This window comes from Mus caroli, chromosome X (genome assembly GCF_900094665.2).
Source record: "Mus caroli chromosome X, CAROLI_EIJ_v1.1, whole genome shotgun sequence".
Classification (NCBI taxonomy): Eukaryota; Metazoa; Chordata; class Mammalia; order Rodentia; family Muridae; genus Mus; species Mus caroli.
The window spans coordinates 389,902-409,096 of NC_034589.1; the positions used below are offsets into that span (position 1 = coordinate 389,902).

General features: G+C 40.0%; 1 long non-coding RNA gene across 1 annotated transcript in view; it reads left to right on the plus strand.

The window, feature by feature from the left end:
* Window positions 1-11,434: 11,434 nt before the first annotated feature.
* Window positions 11,435-19,195, plus strand: part of LOC115030072 — a 16,088-nt gene continuing 8,327 nt past the window's right edge. Inside the window, exon 1 of the long non-coding RNA XR_003835671.1 lies at window positions 11,435-11,627. This is a non-coding gene — a long non-coding RNA (uncharacterized LOC115030072). The remainder of the gene's footprint in view (window positions 11,628-19,195) is intronic.

Genomic DNA, 19,195 nt, shown 5'->3' on the forward strand with positions numbered 1-19,195 from the left:
TGTGGCCCTATGTAGGCCGGATTTCTCTCTCCCCAGCCAGAGCAGTCTCAGGTCCCGCGTGATTGGACTGGAGCAGAAGCTGTGTTCCACTCCCCAGCAGTCCCAAAATCCTGCGGCGTGGGTCGTGGGTAGCTGGCGGGTGTCAGGCAACCCTGCGCTCCCGCTACCCCGGTGCTGATCCGGCCGGATGAGGCCTGTGGCCCTACCGACGTCCTCATTCTTAATAGCTGAGTAGTATTCCATAGTGTAAATGAACCACATTTTCTGTATCCATGCTTCCATTGTGGGACATTTGGGTTGTTTCCAGCTTCTGGCTATCACATAGTGGTAGGTAGCTTTATGTGCTTGTGGTTCTCTCCTTTTGGCTTTGTTTTTAGATGCTTAATATCTTGTCTTTTCTTTGGTGTAGATACCTTCCTTGTGTTGGAGTTTTCCTTCTAGGATCCTCTGTAGGGCTCGTTGGTAGATAGATACTGTTTGAATTTGGCTTTGTCCTGGAATATTTTGGTTTCTCCATCTATGTTGATTGAGCATTTTGCTAGGTATTGTAGCCTGGGCTGGCATTTTTGTTCTCTTAGAGTCTGCATGACCTCTGACCAGGCTCTTCTTACTTTCATAGTCTCTGTTAAGAAGTCTGGTGTGATTCTACTAGGTCTACCTTTGTATGTTACTTGGCCCCGTTCCCTTGCAGCTTTTAACATTCTTTCTTTGTTCTGTGCATTTACTGTTTTGATTATTATGTGACAAGAGGATTTCTTTTTCTGGTCCCATTTACTTGGTGTTCTATAGGCTTCTTATACCTTTATGGCCATCTCTTTCTTAGGTTGGGAAAGTTTTCTTCTACAATTTTGTTGAAGACATTTTCAGGTCCTTTGTTCTTCTCTATTCCAATTATTCTTAGATTTGGTCTTTTCATTGTGTCCTAAATTTCCTAGATATTTTGGGTTAGGAGGTTTTTTTTTTTTTTATGTTTTGAAGTTTCTTTGACAGTTGTGTCAATCTTTTTCATTATATCTTCTATACCTGAGATTCTCTCTTCTATCTCTTGTATTCTGTTGGTGATACTTACATCTGTAATTCCTGACCTCTTTCCTAGGTTTTCCTTTTCCAGGTTTGCCTCCATTCATGTTTTCTTTATCGTTTCTACTTCTTCTTTTAGGTATTGGACAGCTTTATTCAATTTCTTTGTCTGTTTGATTGTGTTTTCCTGTATTTCTCTAAGGGATCTATGTGTTTCCTCTTTAAGGGCTTCTACCTGTTTACCTGTATTTTCCTGTATTTCATTCAGTGAGTTATTTATATACTCCTTAAAGGACTCTACTATCTTCATGAGATAGGATTTTAGGTCAGCTTCCTCAGGTGTGCTGGCATATTAATGGCTTGCTGTGGTGAAAGAACTGGGTTCTGCTGATGCCCATGTATATAGGCTTCTGTTGCTTATGGTCTTGTGCTTGCATCTCACCATCTGGTTATCCTGCTGTTTGCTGGTCTGGGTGACTCTGTCTGAAGTCTGCCTCTTTTGTCCCTTGGTTGCTTCAGGTCTCCTGGTAGGCCTGTGGCCCTGGCTGTAGAAGACCACCTGTGGAACCTTCCAACTGAGGGCTCTTCAGAGTGACAGAGAAGCTGCTGATCTGTTGCCCTGGCTGTAGTAGATCTCCTGGGAGGCCTTCAGACTGTTAGATCTTCAGAGGAGCAGTCAAGCTGTTGTCCTGTGTGAAGATGTTCTCCACGGGGACCTATGGACTGTGGTTTCTGTTCCCCCATGTGCAGCAGCACTCCTGGGAGGCTTTCAGTCTGTTGGGTCAGTTGCCCTGCATGCCACAGAGCCTCCAGAAGGTCTTTAGACTGTGGTGTCTTTTGTCCAGTTGCCCTGTATACAGAGGAACTCCTGGGATGCCTTCAATCTGTGGTGTCTTCAGGGGAACAGACAAGCTGGTGATCAGTTGCCCAGCTGCTCTGAGTGCAGCAGATCTTCTGGGATGGCTCAGGATATGGTGTCTTCAGGGGACCAGATGAGATAGCAGTCTGCCCCCAGCAGAAAGGACAGGGCAGAGGAGAGTGGTATTTGGTGGGCAGGGGTTTTGGTGGGTGATGGATCCCAAGTCCACTGGCCTCCCAATGGGAGCTCTAGGACTTGGGGAGCTGGGTCTTACCAACTGCTCTGAGTGCAGAGAATCCTCTAGGATTTGCTGAATCATGATATGGTGTTTTCAGGGGAGCAGACCAGCTAGCAATCTACCCCAGCAGAAAGAACTAGGCAGAAGGGCAATAATTTGTTCTTATTGTTAAGAGTCTTTCTGATGGGCTTTTCCCCTGTACATAAGCAAAAATGGTGAGAGATGGGCTGATTCGATTCCTGAATTCAAAGCTAGTTTACTCTGCCTGCTGTTCTAGTTGCTTTGTGGAAAAAAAAAAAAAGAACACTATCAAGCAGCCAACTGAACCCCCCTTATAATACTGCTGCCCATTTTGAGAAGGCTTGGTTGTGGCCTGGCCAGCAACTGTTTCAAGTAGCTTTTGAGGACTTTGCCAGAAACCTTTTGCTTCATGTTTACTTGCTAAATATGGACTGTTGTAAACTGGTGCAAAAGAGACAATGGATGCTTGGTGTGAATGTAATCCTTTGTTGACTTGAAGGCTACTGTGATTGGTATAAACACTCCTTGTATAGCTACAGAAGCAGGTTGTTCAGCTCACTTAGTGAGCCAGCCAGGAGGCACCCTTCTGTACTGCCTCCCCTGGTTTGCAATGTCAGGCAAGGACAGCTTTTATAGAGTGGAATTGTGCTAGCTATTTTTGGTATTCATCATTAGTACAGTTGGCAATAGGAGGAAGAAGTGGACATGACATTGATAGCCACAGAAGAATCACCATGACACAAAAAGAAGGAACTAGGGAATGGGAAGAGACCTAGGGATACAGAATAGAAGACTTTAAATAGCCAAGGACTGAATGTGTTCCAAAAAGTTTCTTACAATAAAGCAAGTGCAAAGGGTCTCAGTTAACACTGGCCAGTATGAAGAGCTAGTGAATCCTGAAACCTAGACTCAGAAGCCACAATGCTATTCACTGTCAAGGGCTGACAAGTCCTGAGTTCCTAGACTACACAGGAGCTGTAACACTTGTAGGGAAAGCATCGTAGAATCTTAAGGACACAGAAGAGCTGGAAAACCATAGTGGACCATCTGCAGCTGCTCTTGTCTGTCTGCTTTTTCTGCTTTGTATTGACAGGTGACAAGGAATATAAACTCTGCCAGAGACCTGCTACTCTTCCTCTACCAATGATTGCCACCCCAGTAAAACAAAGGACCTCAACAGAGGATGGTTAACACTTCCATCATAATGTGAACAAAATTGGCAAGTGAAAGAATACATTTACATTTGCATTCTTCCTATATTTCTTCCTTCATTTAGTGATTTGTCTTCCTATCTTTCTAAAAATGTTTCCATAGCAGAATTTTTAAAGATCTATATTTCATTGTCATATATACATACACACACACACACACACACACACACACACACACACATGTGAGTAAAGTTGTTTGTGAAGTCTAGAAGAGGGTATCAGATCCCCTGGAGTGATATGTAGTTAAAGGTTTCTGTGAACCATCTGATATGGGTGCTGGGATCTGAACTCTGGTCCTCTGAAAGAGCAGAATATGCAAGTAACTCTAGCCCTCTGTAGTAGATTATCAAGATTAAGCATACTCCAATAAATATTTTCGAGTTTGTTTGGCTTGTTTGCATTTGCAGGTGTCTTGATTGATCCTGTCCTTCTAGAAGTATGTTTAAGCAGATATGAAATTAATAGTTAAGAATTTCTTTATTTTGTCATGCAGAAATGCATAATATATCCTTTGAGAGTACATGGTTTCCAACAAAAACACATTGCTATTCAGTTTGGTACAGTATTCTATTGGTATGCATGATGAATAATGACATATAGTCAAATTATCATTTTTCTGTCTAAAAGTTTTATATATTTCATTTCAGAAGTTTATGATGATCTTAGCATGTATCTCTTTTGATTTATCTATCAAAATATCATTCCACTTCTCGATTATCTGTATGTCTTGTATAAATTTGAGATATTTCAATTAATGACTCTCTCAAATATTCCATTTTACTTTCTTTCCCTCTCTTTCTGGAACTTAGAAGAGACATGTTATCTCCTATGAAACCCCTTCTATCTGTTTTATCTCTATTTTTCAAATTGAGCATTTCTATTCATCTTATGCAAACTCTGTCTTCTATCATGCTCATTCTACCAAGTTTTTACTTATTTCAATTAATATTAATTTTTCAGTTTTATAGTTTCATTTTGGTCTGCCAATATTGCCCAGTGGATAGGGAAACTTGCTGCCAAGCCTGATGAGCTAGGATCCATCTCCAGGACCCACATGCCAGGACCCACATGTTGAGAACCAATTCCTGAAAGATGTACTCTGACCTCTACAGGTATACTGTCACTTATACACACACACACACACACACCAACTAAATAAAGGTTAAAATGTTTAGCTTAGTCCTTTTTAATGAATTCCATTTATTTTATTTATTTTTACTCTAATTTTTTTAAAGATTTATTTATTTTTATTTTATGTATATGAATGTTTTGCCTGTATATATGTCTGTGCACCACATGCATGTCTTGTGCTCATAAAGGGGACTGGGTGGGGTTAAGAGTGGGAATGGTAACAGGAAGGATCAGGTGTGAGGAGGATAGAAGGAGAGGGAGTTGGGAGAGGCAACTGATTTGACAGGGGTATCTCTGAGATGAGCTAGAAACCTAGGGCAATGGAAACTCCTAAGTATCAGTGAAGGTGGCCCTACCTGAGACTCCTAGTGATGGGGATATGGAGCCTGCACCAGCCATCTCCTGTAACCAGGTAAGATTTCCAACGGAGGGATTGGGATACCAACCCAGCTACTAACATTCTACCTACAATTTGTCCTGCCTGAAAGATGTGCTAGGGTAAGTGTAAAAATTGTGGGAACAGTCAACCAATAACACGCCAGTTTGAGACCCATACCATGAGAAGGTCCCTGAGGGCCAGGAGCCAGAGGCTGGATAGCCCAGGGACCTATGATAGAACCAAACATGAGTAGCAAAAAATGTCACTGAAATGATCCCTAATGATATTCTGTATACTCATAAGATCAGTGCCTAGCATAACTGTTCTTTGAGAGGTTTCACCCTGCAAGTGATGAAAACAGATGTAGAAAGCCACAGCCAACCAAACATTATGCAGATCTGGGAAAATCCTGTAGAAGAGAGGGAAGAAAGATGGTAGAAGCCAGAGTGGTCAAGGACACCACAAGAAAACCAACAGAATCAACTACCTTGAACCCATAGGGGCTCACAGAGACTGATCTGCCAACCAGGGATCCTGCATGGGAGTGACCTAGAACCTCTGTACATATGTTACATTGTATAGCATGATCTTCCTATGGAACATCTAACAGTGGGGGGAAAAGCTATCTCTGAATCTCTTGCCTGACTTTGGAACCCTTTTCTCCTACTAGGTTGCCTTGTCTAGTCTTACTAGAAGAGGAGGTGCCCAGTCTTACTGAAACTTGATATGCAATGACTAGTTGATATCCATAGAGACTGGCCTTTTTCTGAAGAGAAATGCAGGAGGAATGGGAAGGGTGGGGAACTGGGAATCAAAGGGAAACTGCGGTTGGAATGTAAAATAAATAAAATTAAAATAATAATAAAAATACAAAAAAAAAAGAGGAGAGGGGCACCTCTGGCCAAATATGGTAGCACACAATTGTAACATCACTCAAGAAATTGAAGCAGAGAGATTGTGACTTTGGAGCCAGCATAGGGTAATAAATAAAACTTTGTTGCAAATTCTACCTAAAGGAAACAGAGAACTCAATAAAAGTAAACAATAAAGAGGGAGGAAAGGTACATTAGAAGGGCTAACAAGTAAATGCAAAAGATAGCAACAAAATAAATGTGAAAGCCTATGGGCCTGGGTACCAGAGGTTTTCCGTGGAGATCTCTGTCCAGGCCAGGTGCGAGGGTTCCAGTGAAGGGAAGCTAATGCAGGCAGGAAGACGAGGTCTCTGCCACGCCTTCAAGGTTGAACGAAAAACTGACTATCCAGTGAGGAGTGCAGCAGGACCTCGGGTGGCTCTTCGGGAGAGAAGATCTCTTCCCAAGTGTTACATACAGCTCTTGGAACAAAAGACTCAGAGGAAGGAATAGTTCTCGCATACCTTTAACTCCCTAATCCTGATTTATATACAGTTCTGGGGGTGATTCAGGGTTTGTCAGCAGGGACCTCTCATTGGCTTGGACTGAGAGTTTGGGGAAACCTTATTTGCATGTGGGAAGGCTTGGTGCTGTTCCTATGTGGCTGAAACCCATGCCTCTCCTGTGAGGGCTGTGGGGGTGGTAACTTCAACAGGAGCCAGGGGTCCAGGAGACATGAGGGAATGCCTTCTGTCCCATGTAGGTGGAAATTACCACTACCAGGACCTCAGCTCAACAGGAGACCAGGCTGTCTGTGCATAGCCCATTGCCCCACAAAAGCCTAGAAGAAGAATCAATAAGTTTCTGAAATTATGAGAAAAAGTACAGTGCAATAACTTTGAAGAATGAAGTTTCATGCAAAATCCTTAGCAATATATAGCTAAGTGAATCAAATATCACATGTAAGAAGGGTGTTTGAGCATTTACAGACATCTGGAGGCTAGAGATTTACAAGTGTCTTCTTCAGCCACTCTCATGCTAGAGAGACTCTCCTGTCTGTGCTTACACAGTGCTGGAACTATAGATACACCCTTCTTCTGTACCTGGCTTTTTTATATGAGTGCTGCGGGTCCTAACTCAGGTCACAACTGAGCTATCTCTTACTTTTCACACACACACACACACACATACATGCCATGGCAGACAATATATGGAGTTCAGAGGACAACTTTTAAGCACAACTCTCTTTCCACCAGGTAGGTCTAGGAATTAAACTCAGATTCAAGCACTTTTACCCACTATGCCTTTTTCCTCCATAAATGGATATTTAGGCAAATGGAAAGATTCTCCTAATTTTAGATAAGAATGTTCAATATCTTTAAAATGTCAAACCTCCCCAGATAGAATTTTAAATTTAAAACAATTCCAATAAAATTACGCACATACTTTTTTGTAATTTGAATTAAAATATAAATTGGTGGAAATAGACAAGTACTAATTTTATATGGAAAAATAAAAATTTTACAATCTCCCTGGAAACATGAAAATAAGAAAAGCAACAAAGTCCTAGCAGGTATAATGTAGATTACAGAGCCTCTATGATTAAAATAATACAAATATGGCTTAAAACTACCAGTAAGCATAGAATAGAATAAATACATAGAAAGAACTCTAAATGCATGATGAAAGTGTCAATTTATTGCACTGGAACAAAGATAACCTTTTATGTTGGAGTTTATGGCATATGCTGAAGTATATTACATTAGGCTGAGGCAGGAGGATCAAAAACTCAAGACTGAGCTACATAATAATTGAAGATATAAATAAAAATAAGCAAGCCTTTAAGACAATTGTTTGACAATGACATAGATATTTGTGAAAGAAACAGAGACACTATACATTTCAACAATGTTAAGTAGATCAGTAATCTAATTGCAACAAAATTGTTACAAAAGCTAATGGAGTTTCCTCTAACCTGATAGAGAAAAGGTTCTAAAACTGTTAGTCAAGAACCGGATGCAATGGAAAGGAAAATAAAAGATTTGAGAAATGTAACTATATAACTCTTCTCAAAAACATAATTTCTTGCTGAAAGGACCCAGATATAGCTGTCTCTTATGAGACTCTGCTGGGGCCTAGCAAACACAGAAGTGGATGCTCACAGTCAGCTATTGGATGGATCACAGGGCCCCCAATGGAGGAGCTAGAGAAACTATCCAAGGAGCTAAAGGGGTCTGCAACCCTATGGGTGGAACAGCATTATGAACTAACCAGTACCCCGGAGCTCTTGACTCTAGCTGCATATGTATCAAAAGATGGCCTAGTCGGCCATCACTGGAAAGAGAGGCCCATTGGACTTGCAAACTTTATATGCCCCAGTACAGGGGAACGCCAGGGCCAAAAAAATGGGAATGGGTGGGTAGGGTAGTACCCCCCCACCCCGGAGCTCGTGTCTCTAGCTGCATATGTAGCAGAAGATGACATAGTCAGCCATAATTGGAAAGAGGGGCCCATTGGACATGCAAACTTTATATGCCTCAGTACAGGGGAACGCCAGGGCCAAGAAGTAGGAGTGGGAGGGTGGGGGAGTGGGTGGGGGAGTGTGGGGGGGACTTTTGGGATAGCATTGGAAATGTAACTGAAATAAATACCTAATAAAAAATTTTTAAAAAACAAAAAACCATAATTTCTTCATGATGTAAAAAAGGAGAACAGCATAAGCAAATTTTAAAAAATGTAATGGCATGTCAGCTAAAAGTTAAATGCACTGGCTGCTTTTCCAGAGGACCTTTTCCAAAAGCATTCATATGGTGACTAGCAAATGGCTCTAATTCCAGTTCCTTAGAAGCCAATACCCTCTTCTGGCCTTTGTGGGCACAAGCACACATGTGGTACCTAGATATACACATAGGTAAAACATCAGTACACATGGAATAAATCCATAAATAGAAATTAAAATTTTGAGGACAAACTGGAAGGAAACATTCTCAGCATAAATAATGAACAAGAAGTTACTATTTTGAATATATACAGAATTCAAGGAGAGAAGAGAGATTTTTGTTTCTGAAATCACACTGTTAGTGTTTTTCAAATCAACAGTAAGATGTTGGCTCTGTTATTGTCAAATACAAACAGAACTTGTGGCTAGAGAGATGGCTCAGTGGTTAAGAGCAGTTGCTGCTCCTCCAGAGTCTGGTTCCCAGCATCACATGGCAGCTTACAACTACCTAGACACACACACACCGCCGCCCCAGGCTCCCACACTCAGATGCACATGCAAACACATGCACACACACACACACACACACACACACACACACACACACACACACATGTATATGCACACATGTGTGTAATTTTAAAAATAAAAGGAAACATTTAAAAACAGAACCAGTGCATTCTGTTTAACTCTTTCACAGTAGAGAATTGTATAGTATAGCTAAGTTTAATGAGTTACTTTTTAGTAGTATCCATGACTCTCATGTATTAACATATATGCATATATTAACACTCAGTGTGAATCAGTTACCATTGACTGCTTTAGGAGAAAAGAAGGAAGAAAGCACATCCCCTGAGAGGATGTACATATTTTAATGCATCTACCTGTCCATTTATCATCCATCTATCCATGTACCTATCTACCTACTTATCCTCATCATCTTTTCTTTTCCTCCCTCTTTATTCTTCTCCCCACTCCCTCCCTTTTACTTTCATTTGTGTTTCTGGTAGTCATCTCACAGTCACTTCATAGATGGCCCCTGTTAAATCCTGTGTTACCACTGCTGTAAACAGCAGTGACCTCCAGCAGATAATTATCAGTCTTCATCTCAGCTTCATGAAATCTCAGCAATTTGACACACAGTGACAAATTCCATCTGGTTAATTTGACACACAGTGACAAATTCCATCTGGTTAATTTTTTATTTCTTTTTGGGCCACTATTTGTCAGTTCCCCTTGACCGAAAAGGAAAGGAAAGGAGAACAGAAAAGAAGAAAAGAAAAGAAAAGAAAAGGAAAGGAAAGGAAAGGAAAGGAAAGGAAAGGAAAGGAAAGGAAAGGAAAGGAAAGGAAAGGAAAGGAAAGGAAAGGAAAGAAAGGAAAAGAAAAAAAGAGTCATCAACCCCTTCTTTTCTTTTCTTTTTATTTCTTTCTTCCTTTGTTTCTTTCTTTCATCCTTTCTTCTTTCTTTTCTTTCTTTTCTTTCTTTTCTTTTTCCCCCTCTGCAAATCTTTGATGCACTGTAAATCCACTGAAAATATAAGTGAAGACATCTTTTGTATACCATGCTTCCCTTCTTCCTCCCCTCTCTGTGTTAGCTAGCTCCCAGTGATAGCCTGCCATGAGTTATGCTTGCTCACATACACCTTATGCAGCCACTTTCCAAAGTGACTCTGGGCCTGGCTCTGTGATCGTATTATATAGTGACATAACGTTGAGTAGTTTCTAAGTGCATCTCTTAAGAAAGCCTAGCAGCTTCTCATTTGGCAGCATGGGAGTGCTAGTTGCCTTCTAAGAAGTTCAGGTACCCCATTGTATAGTTGATGTGGGAAATTCACTTGGTAAGGGACAGTTTCAATTGAGTCTGGTTCTCCAGGTTACCCCTCCTAAGGACCCTGAAATTTACTGTAAGAGGCTCAGACTTTCCAGACTAGTTCAATCTTCAGATTACAATATCAAGTGAATTGAAAAAACAAACAATAAAACAGTGGGTGATTCAAAGCCATTATCTATTCATAATTTTGCCAATTCTGCTCCACCCTCACCCATACAAATATACATTTTTCTCTAAAAATTTCCTGTTCATTAGAGAAAAATATCTGTTCTATCTTGCTTCTATGGTCTAATTATGTGCATCCTAGTGGATGAGACTATGCCTTACAAAAGAGGTACAATGGAGCTGTTTCTTTCTTCTATCACACCAAGATGTACAAAGACGTTCTATTTATGAGGAATGAACCCTTATCAGACACTAAATCTTTTAAAAGAACAATTTAATTCTATTTCTCCCCTCCCTTTTCTCCATATTTGATGCTTTTGTCTTCAACTTCCCAACCTCTAAGACGTTAAGTAATGAATGTATACTGTTTATAAATGACTCAAAGTGTTTTTATTACAGCAGCATGTTTAGAGTAAGATGCTTTCCCTTACAAGGCCTTCTCATTCTATTCTCATCATACTCCACACATTTTGGGCTTTCACTGTGATAGACACATGCCCTAAAGGATGTGCCATCCTTACCCACAATTATCTCTCTCACAGTGTTACATGCAATTTTATGGTCCAACTGCATTATTAAGAACTGCCATCTGTCACAGATGTTTCTGTCATTGACATGGATTACATAGATATCTAGGACATCAAATTCTTTCACATATGGTGCTGTAATTTCATTTGAATTTGGAATATATATTGTAGAGGAGTAAGTGTTACACTGTGATTTTTTTCTCACAGTTGTCATATAAGTGTCTGTTTGCATTCCCATTTCCTTCATTCAGATGACTCTTTGTCCATGACTCACTATTCAAAGTTATATAGCTATTTTATGACCTATGGTGCTGAAGTGATATATGCTTTTCATTAATATTAAATGCATATATGTATATAATATATTGTGATAATATTCACCTCAGTTACCCTCTCTTATCTCATTCCCACCCCTGCTGATCACATTGTTCCTGATTAGTCTGCCTTCTAATTTCATTTTTTTTTCTGTCTGTGCAGGTCTTATGCCAGTGGTCCTGACTGGAACAGCATGCCATGTGCAGAAGACAGCATTTCAAAGCACTCCTCTCCATGTTCCTAATATCAAAGTCTGTCCACTCTTTCGTTCATAATGTTCCTCAGGTTTGGAGAAGCAATCTTGATGTCCTCTTTAGGGCTGAGAGCTCAAGTCACTTGCTTTCAGCACATCAACCAGGTATGAGTCTCTACATATACCATCCTCCAATATATATTTTTTTTAAAAAAAGAACTTTCTCTGGTCCAGGTTAAAAGCAACAATAATCCATGGATATAAACATAAATATTTAGAAGGCAATTTGATTACATGTCAAAAGCACATTACAGAGTCTACTTCTAACCCTTAGGCCCTGTACTGTATAAGCAATTGCTTCTGATTAATTTCCTATTGTTACTATATGGAATTTCCACAAACATATGGAATGTAGGGAGATTAAACTCCCTACATTTATTATCTTTCATTGCCAGATTTCAGTACTCACCCTGAGCTGCCCTTGCAACTCTGATTCAGTATAAGGGCTTGCCAGACTTCTCATGAAAAGTCTTGTCCAGAGCAGGAGAGATTTAAACATATGCTTTGATAATAGCCACGTTGAAATGAGTTCTCTCCTTTACTATGCCCACATTCCCTATAAATGCTATATGATCATACCATTTTCTAAGGCAGTATGAATATGACACAGAATAAATCTGACTTTACATAGATCTTACTCTGCTTTAAGCAACTCTGTTAACTACCATGTTGACATATTGAGTCAGGTGGGGATAAGGGCTAGAATGAAATGTTTCATTAAAGGAAAAGAGAATCTTGTGTGAAAGTTATTTTCGTTAAAGTAGAAGACAGGGGTGGTAGCGCACGCCTTTAATCCCAGCACTCAGGAAGCAGAGGCAGGCAGATTTCTGAGTTCAAGGCCAGCCTGGTCTACAAAGTGATTTCCAGGACAGCCAGGGCTATACAGAGAAACCCTGTCTTGAAAAAAAAAAAGTAGAAGATGGGGAAGAGGTAGAAATTAGAATATTTGGGGGCAGAATACTTAAGTGGGCTGGGAAACACACTGAAAACTTCAAGTGTTTGGATTCTAGTGTTTAGAAAAACAAATTGGGGTTTAGAAATGTCCAGGAACAGCAATGTTTTTCTGGCGTGTATCAATTACACATTAAAGAATGTGTAGTTCATTAGTTCTCCACCATAGGCAGAGGGGCAACAAAATGTTCCCCTGTCTCATTAAGGAATGAAAAAAGGGACTTCTGTTGGAGTAGTTTGACCAAGAGTGAGCACCAATTTAAATTTTCTACGTCTCTCCCTAAGTCTTTTGCCTGTGGCCCATGGCCTCTCTATGTTGCTTGTCTGTTATATGTATCTGATTGTCCCCTGTTGCCTGTTTCTAACAAAGGGCTTTGCTTTGGATGTATTGAACACTATAGGAAATACGGTATGGAGAAGAAATGAAGAATTCCTTTATTCAGGTCTACCCAGCATTCCTAATAAACAGGCACTCATAGTGGATTTGGGAATTGCAAAATAAATTCACATTCCTGCATCCTACTCAGAAGTTCCTGAAGCAAAAGCCATGAAAAACCCAAGTGTATAAGCCTTATCTTTGATGTTACAGGTTGTTTATGGCCTGGCCTCGGACAAGAAATAGAACAAACAACTGGAAATCTTGAACAGATTTTTTTTTAAACAGGGGAAGTATTTACTTTAGTGGTCTCAACTGACCCAGGACAGCACTCAGTATGAGCTCAACCTATAGCCACGAGTTGCTTCTAATATTTGTGTAATACTTGTTTTTTCTTAAAAGATTATATTCAATCTGTTTGCTACTTTCAGCCAATGAGTCCCACAACACACACATATCCACACATATACTATTATAGGTAAGAAGCATGAAATAGTACATAATTTAAGAGTAAACCTGTGCATTGGCTTAGGTCATTTTTTAAAAATCCCCTGCATAGTAAGATTGACTACATTGTTTCCTTACAGGCAAGTTAAACTTGAACAGGCTGAGTACACAGTAGAATTGCAGTTAACTATATAATCTTAAGTGACCTCATGGTATATCATTAACTTGCTTGCAAGGTCTACCAAAAGTTCAGTTTCTTCGAATGAAATAGATATTTCTAGAAAATGCACCATTACATTGCATCACTTACATGAATCTAATTCCTTGAGCTTGATGTCCCACGATGCCCTTGCCTCTCTTTATCTCTTCGTTGGTTATCTACTTCACTCGTCTAGAGAAGATAAAGACCATGAACAAGCAAAACCATGTCTCCATTCCTTCTCACAGTATTCCAAATTACTCATCAAGCATCCCTAGACACCTGGAAGTTTCAAAAAGCTGGCTCTTTTCTCCAAAGCTAGACAGCTTCTAAGCTCAGCTTTGAAACTCCTTCATTAATTAAGCATATCCTCAATTGGTATATCCAGACTTTCTGTTGTAAACAGGAGGATCTATGGAGCTGGAGAAAGCTAGCCATGTAAAGCAGGTGCAGACTAGGTAATAATTTCATTCTACATACATTATTGCATGTTCAGTGTGCTGTATATATTGTTAAAAAGCCTTATATGGATTTTGGGGGTTGAGCAATAATAACATTTAAATAAAACACCTACAATATTTGACATTATGTTAGTAGATGATTGCTATGTTATAAAAACCAAAGATAGGAAAACAGAGAAGAAAAATTGGAGGTGCTAATTGGATATAGGAATAACTTTTTAGAAGACAAATAAGAGATATGAATAAGCTGTATGGTTTTCAAGGAGTTATGTGTGGGGACCTTTCTGGCAGAAGTAATAGATAATGATATGTGTAATCCTTAGATACAAATGAAGAAAACTGCTGTCTGAGAACTGGGAGTATAGCCAGTGAACAAGCAGAAAGTCATAGGATGGGGGGCGGGGTGGACTAAAGGGAAAGACTGTAAAGCTTTGTAGGCCAGGGGGAGAGATTTCCTACAGATTGGTTATTTCCTACAGATGTTGGTTATTTTTAAAAGCCAATAGTGTTTTCCCTGCTGTCTCTCCCTGCCAATAACCTTGGTGGGGGTTGAGATTAAAATACTAACAACCTTTGCTAAAGGAAAGGGATTGGACTGAAAGGAAAACATGCTCTTACATTGGATGTCTGATGACAGCTTTAAGTACCATAGTGAAGAAAAGGCAAAAAGCCTCTTAGAGGACTTTAGCAACAGTTCTCTCCTGTTTACACACATAGAGTTCAAAGTTTCAGTAACCTGAGCTCGAGTAGCATGTCAGGCTCCATAATTCTAGTAACAGGATACATTTTTGGCACCATGTGTACTAGTAGCAAGATCTTACAATTTTCCTTCTAGAATACTTTTTTTTAACATCGAAATATAAGAAAACTCTTCCTCTGCATCTAGTAAAAAGTAACCTAGACCTTAAATGTTCCTCCTAGTTTATTTTCTGGAATAGACATTTATGATATGCTTACACTAAGGCTTGCATTATATGTTCATAAAATATTTGTTAAGATTTATCTTACTTTGTGTGTGTATGCGTGTGTATGTTTGCATGCGTGTTCATGTATGTGATTGCTAAGGAGACTAGAAAAGGGCATCAGCTCTCTTTGAGTTAGAATTCCAGTTCTGAGCTACCTGACCTGAGTGCTGTAGTCCAAATTCAGGTCCTCTGGAAGAACATCAAGTTCTCTTCATTGCTGAGATATCTCTGCATTCACTCCTTTAAATTTTTTAATATTTATAATGTTAATATCATATTATATATTACTGTTAGTAATGTATATTACTCTACATTATTTTAATATAGAGTATTAATAATAATTAATAATATAGAGTAGATTATCCGATGAATATCATGGCCATTTAGCTAAGAGAATCATGTTCTACAACACTAAGAAATACATTAAAATTTATCATATGACCCAAATATATATATCCTTAGCATATGCTTAAGGGACTTGACTTTCTACTCCATGGATACTTGCTAGACCATGTTCATCAATATTTTATATTCACAAAAGCTGGGAAATTCAAACAACCTAAATGTCTTTGAACTGACAAATATATAATAAAACTGTGCTAGTGTAGACCATGGAATACTATTCAGCTGTAAAGAAAAAAATGTAATCATGAACTTTGCAGGCATTTGCAGGACTGCAAATTGAGTGAACTGTTAATGTAGCTGTTTCCTCAGAGATTGAAAGATTCCATCCTTCAGGGAAGTTTCTTAATCAGGAGGAAAACAATTCAGAACAGCTTCAGGAAGTTCGTGAAACTGACCAGATTCAGTGGGTTCTTTTTGTCCTGGGGTAAACAATAAAGACTGCTGAGAGTCCCTCTCAGACAAATCAAGCTACAAATTAATTAACCTAAGACTAGACCTGCTGCCCGGAAGAAGCTGAAACCAGCCCAGCTGCCTGGAGTTTTAGAGCAGCGGAGTCACTTGGAAAGGAAAACCTCCAACCTGTTGAGCTGCTTACAGATTGTGCAGTGTGCTCCAGATTCCCATTTGTCCCCCACACTGAGGTGAGCTTTAGTGATGCAGTTGTCTTTGAGTCATTTCTGCTCCTGTAAGTAGCCAGACAACTATATTCCTATAAGTAACCCCAATAAAACTTATTGGTTCACCGAGTTGGACTTTGGTGATATCCACACTGTGGGTTGTCACAGGCTCCCTATCAAATCAATAGATGTGTATTGAATCTTCTCAGGAAAAAAATCATGTCACACAAAAGTAAACCAGACCCACAATGAGAAACACCACATGGTCTTTCTCATCTGAGGTTCCTAGCACCAAGTCTTCAAATGGCAGCATATAGCCTGAAATAACTGCAGAGACCAGGAAAATAAAAAGAGAGGATTGTGGCAATGGGGATAGAGAGGGCGAATAGTCAGGCACAAATCATCTGTAATGTTTGGGTATCTCTTTGGGACCACACTAGTCAACAGTTTCAAAAGAAGTAACATTTCTTGTCATTGGCCTTTTTATGTTTCCCTATGCTGTCTAGTATGGACATTGTCACCTCATTATAGAATTACTCCACTTACATTTTTAATATATAAATATAGGTATATATTTTAGGATGCCTGTATGGAAATATTTCCATGCAGTCTTTTCAAAAAGTCTTTAGTGATAATGATGCCTCCCCTTATTATATGCAGTCATTAAAGTTATTCTTGCCACACAATAACTTATCATATATATTCAAAAATCTATGTTACAAATGTCTAATATTTATGCACACCATTCCTTCAATGGAGTATAATTATCCCGAAAAATAAAACAGTTAACCACCACTCACACCAAAGCACACTGATACAGCAGAGTTTCATCTCAGATAAAGCCTTCTATCTTGGGAGAAGCTTATTAAGTCACACAATGTTCCAAAGGGAGCTGAAGCTGAAACATCCTGTACTGCAGGGAAGCTGGTTATGCTCGGCAAGTAAACAATCGCTTCAGGAAGGTCCTCCGCAATTGACGAGATTCACTTTGTCCTGGCAGGGTTGCTATTGCTGTGATGAAACAACATGACCTTGAGAAAGGAGTTGATTTGGCTGACACTTTCATATCACTGTTTATCATCGAAGGAACTCAAATAGGGCCGGAATCTGGGTGCAGGGCCTGATACAGAAGTCATGGAGGAGTGCTTCTTATTGGCTTGCCCCTCATGGCTTGCTCAGCCTGCTTTCTTTTTTATTTTTATTTTATTTTATTTTACTTATTCACTTTACATCCCACTCACTACACCCCTCTAGGTCACCCCTCCCACAATACTTCCCCCTCCCCTCTCCCCTCTCCCCTTCTCCTCTGAGTAAGTGGGGGACCCTCCCCCCACCCCCGGTTATTCCCCTAATCCTAGCACTTCAAGTCTCTGCAAGGCCAGGTGTTTCCTCTCCCACTGAGGCAACCCAGCTAGAATATATCTCACATACAGGCAACAGCTTTTGGGATAGCACCCATTTCAGTTGTTCAGGACCCACATGAAGGCCAAGCTACACATCTACATATGAGCGGGGAGGCCTTGGTCCAGCCCGTGTATGCTCTTTGGTTGGTGGTTCAGACTCTGAGAGCCACAAGGGTCCAGGTTAGTTGACTCCATTGGTCTTCCTTTGGAGTTCCTATCCCCTTTGGTGCCTGCCTCCTATTCTTCCATAAGAGTTTCTAGGCTCCATCCACTGTGAATGTCTGCATCTGTCTGAGTGAGCTGCTGGGTGGAGCCTCTCAGAGAACAGCCATGTCTGAAAGCATAGCAGATTATCATTAACAGTGTCAGGGATTGGTGCTTACCCATGGGATGGGTCTCAAGTAGGTCGTTCCCTCAGCCTCTGCTCCATCCCCTGTCTCTGCATTTCTTGTAGACAGGATCAATTTTGGGTTGAAAGTTTGTAGATTGGTTGGTGTCTCTGTTGCTTCACTGGGGTTCCTGTATGGCTACAGAAGATATCAGCCTACTTTCTTATAGAACCCAAGACCACAAGCCTAGGAATAGCACCACCCACAGTGGGTTGGGCCCTCCCGCATTGATCACTAATTGAAAAAATGTCCTACAAATGGATCTCATGGAGGTATTTCTCCTTTGAAATAACTCTAGCTTATGTCAAGTTGACATAAAAAAAGCCAGGACAGTCCCTCACTCTCCAAGCTGAGGTGTCTAGAAGAGACTTAGATCAGCCTAGCAGCAAGCAGAGACAAACTTAACTACGTAGAAGTGAAGACCAACTTCCTGAAGGGGGCACTATTAAACCTGTTTAGCCACCTTCAGGTGCTCCAGGGTTCCAAAGTTTGTGAGCTGTCACCCTTGCTGGCTTTGCACCATTTCTGCCTCTTTGAACAACCCCTATAAAACTTACTCATTCATCAAGATGGACTTCTGCGCTATTCTTACTTTGGTTTGCCATTGATTTCTTATCTGGGTGAGTAGATATTTTGTTCATGTCTACTTGAGAATGATGTCACACAGCACACACACTCCATAATTTGAGCACTCCTAGAAAGGATAATTGATTTCTTCATGAATACTCTGTAACTTGTTATCCTCACCTCAGAAATAATCTGCTTATTATATTTTGCTTCTCAATTGTTTATTTTCAACTAGCTTGTGTTTGAGCTTTAATAATTTCTTCATCAGGTTTTTCCTGCCACTGATGCCTTCCTTAATTTCATTCAGGGTATTTTTCAGATACATTATTTCCACGCAGGTTTTATTTGCATTTATTCTGTGGAAATTATGGAGTAGTGAATCATTCACTCTTCACTGCTTTCTTAAAGCATGTCAAGTTTCCCTAAAACTATTGCTATAAAATTTCATTAAAAATTTTGTTCAGGTTAGCTCTTTACTCTGATCATTAAGCAAAGCCATGATTTCTGGTGACCTCTTGGCACCCATTGGCATGCAATGGTACACACATTGAAAGTCTTGGTATTTATATATTTTTTAATTTTTTCTTTTTTTTTCTTTTTTTATTACATCTTTTCCTCAATTACATTTCCAATGCTATCCCAAAAGTCCCGCATACCTTCCTCCCTATTTCCCTACCCACCCATTCCCATTTTTTTGGCCCTGGCGTTCCCCTGTACGGGGGCATATAAAGTTTGCATGTCCAATGGGCCTCTCTTTCCAGTGATGGCCAACTAGGCAATCTTTTGATACATATGCAGCTAGAGTCAAGAGCTACAGGGTACTGGTTAGTTCATAATGTTGTTCCACCGATAGGGTTGCAGATCCCTTCAGCTCCTTCTGTACTTTCTCCAGC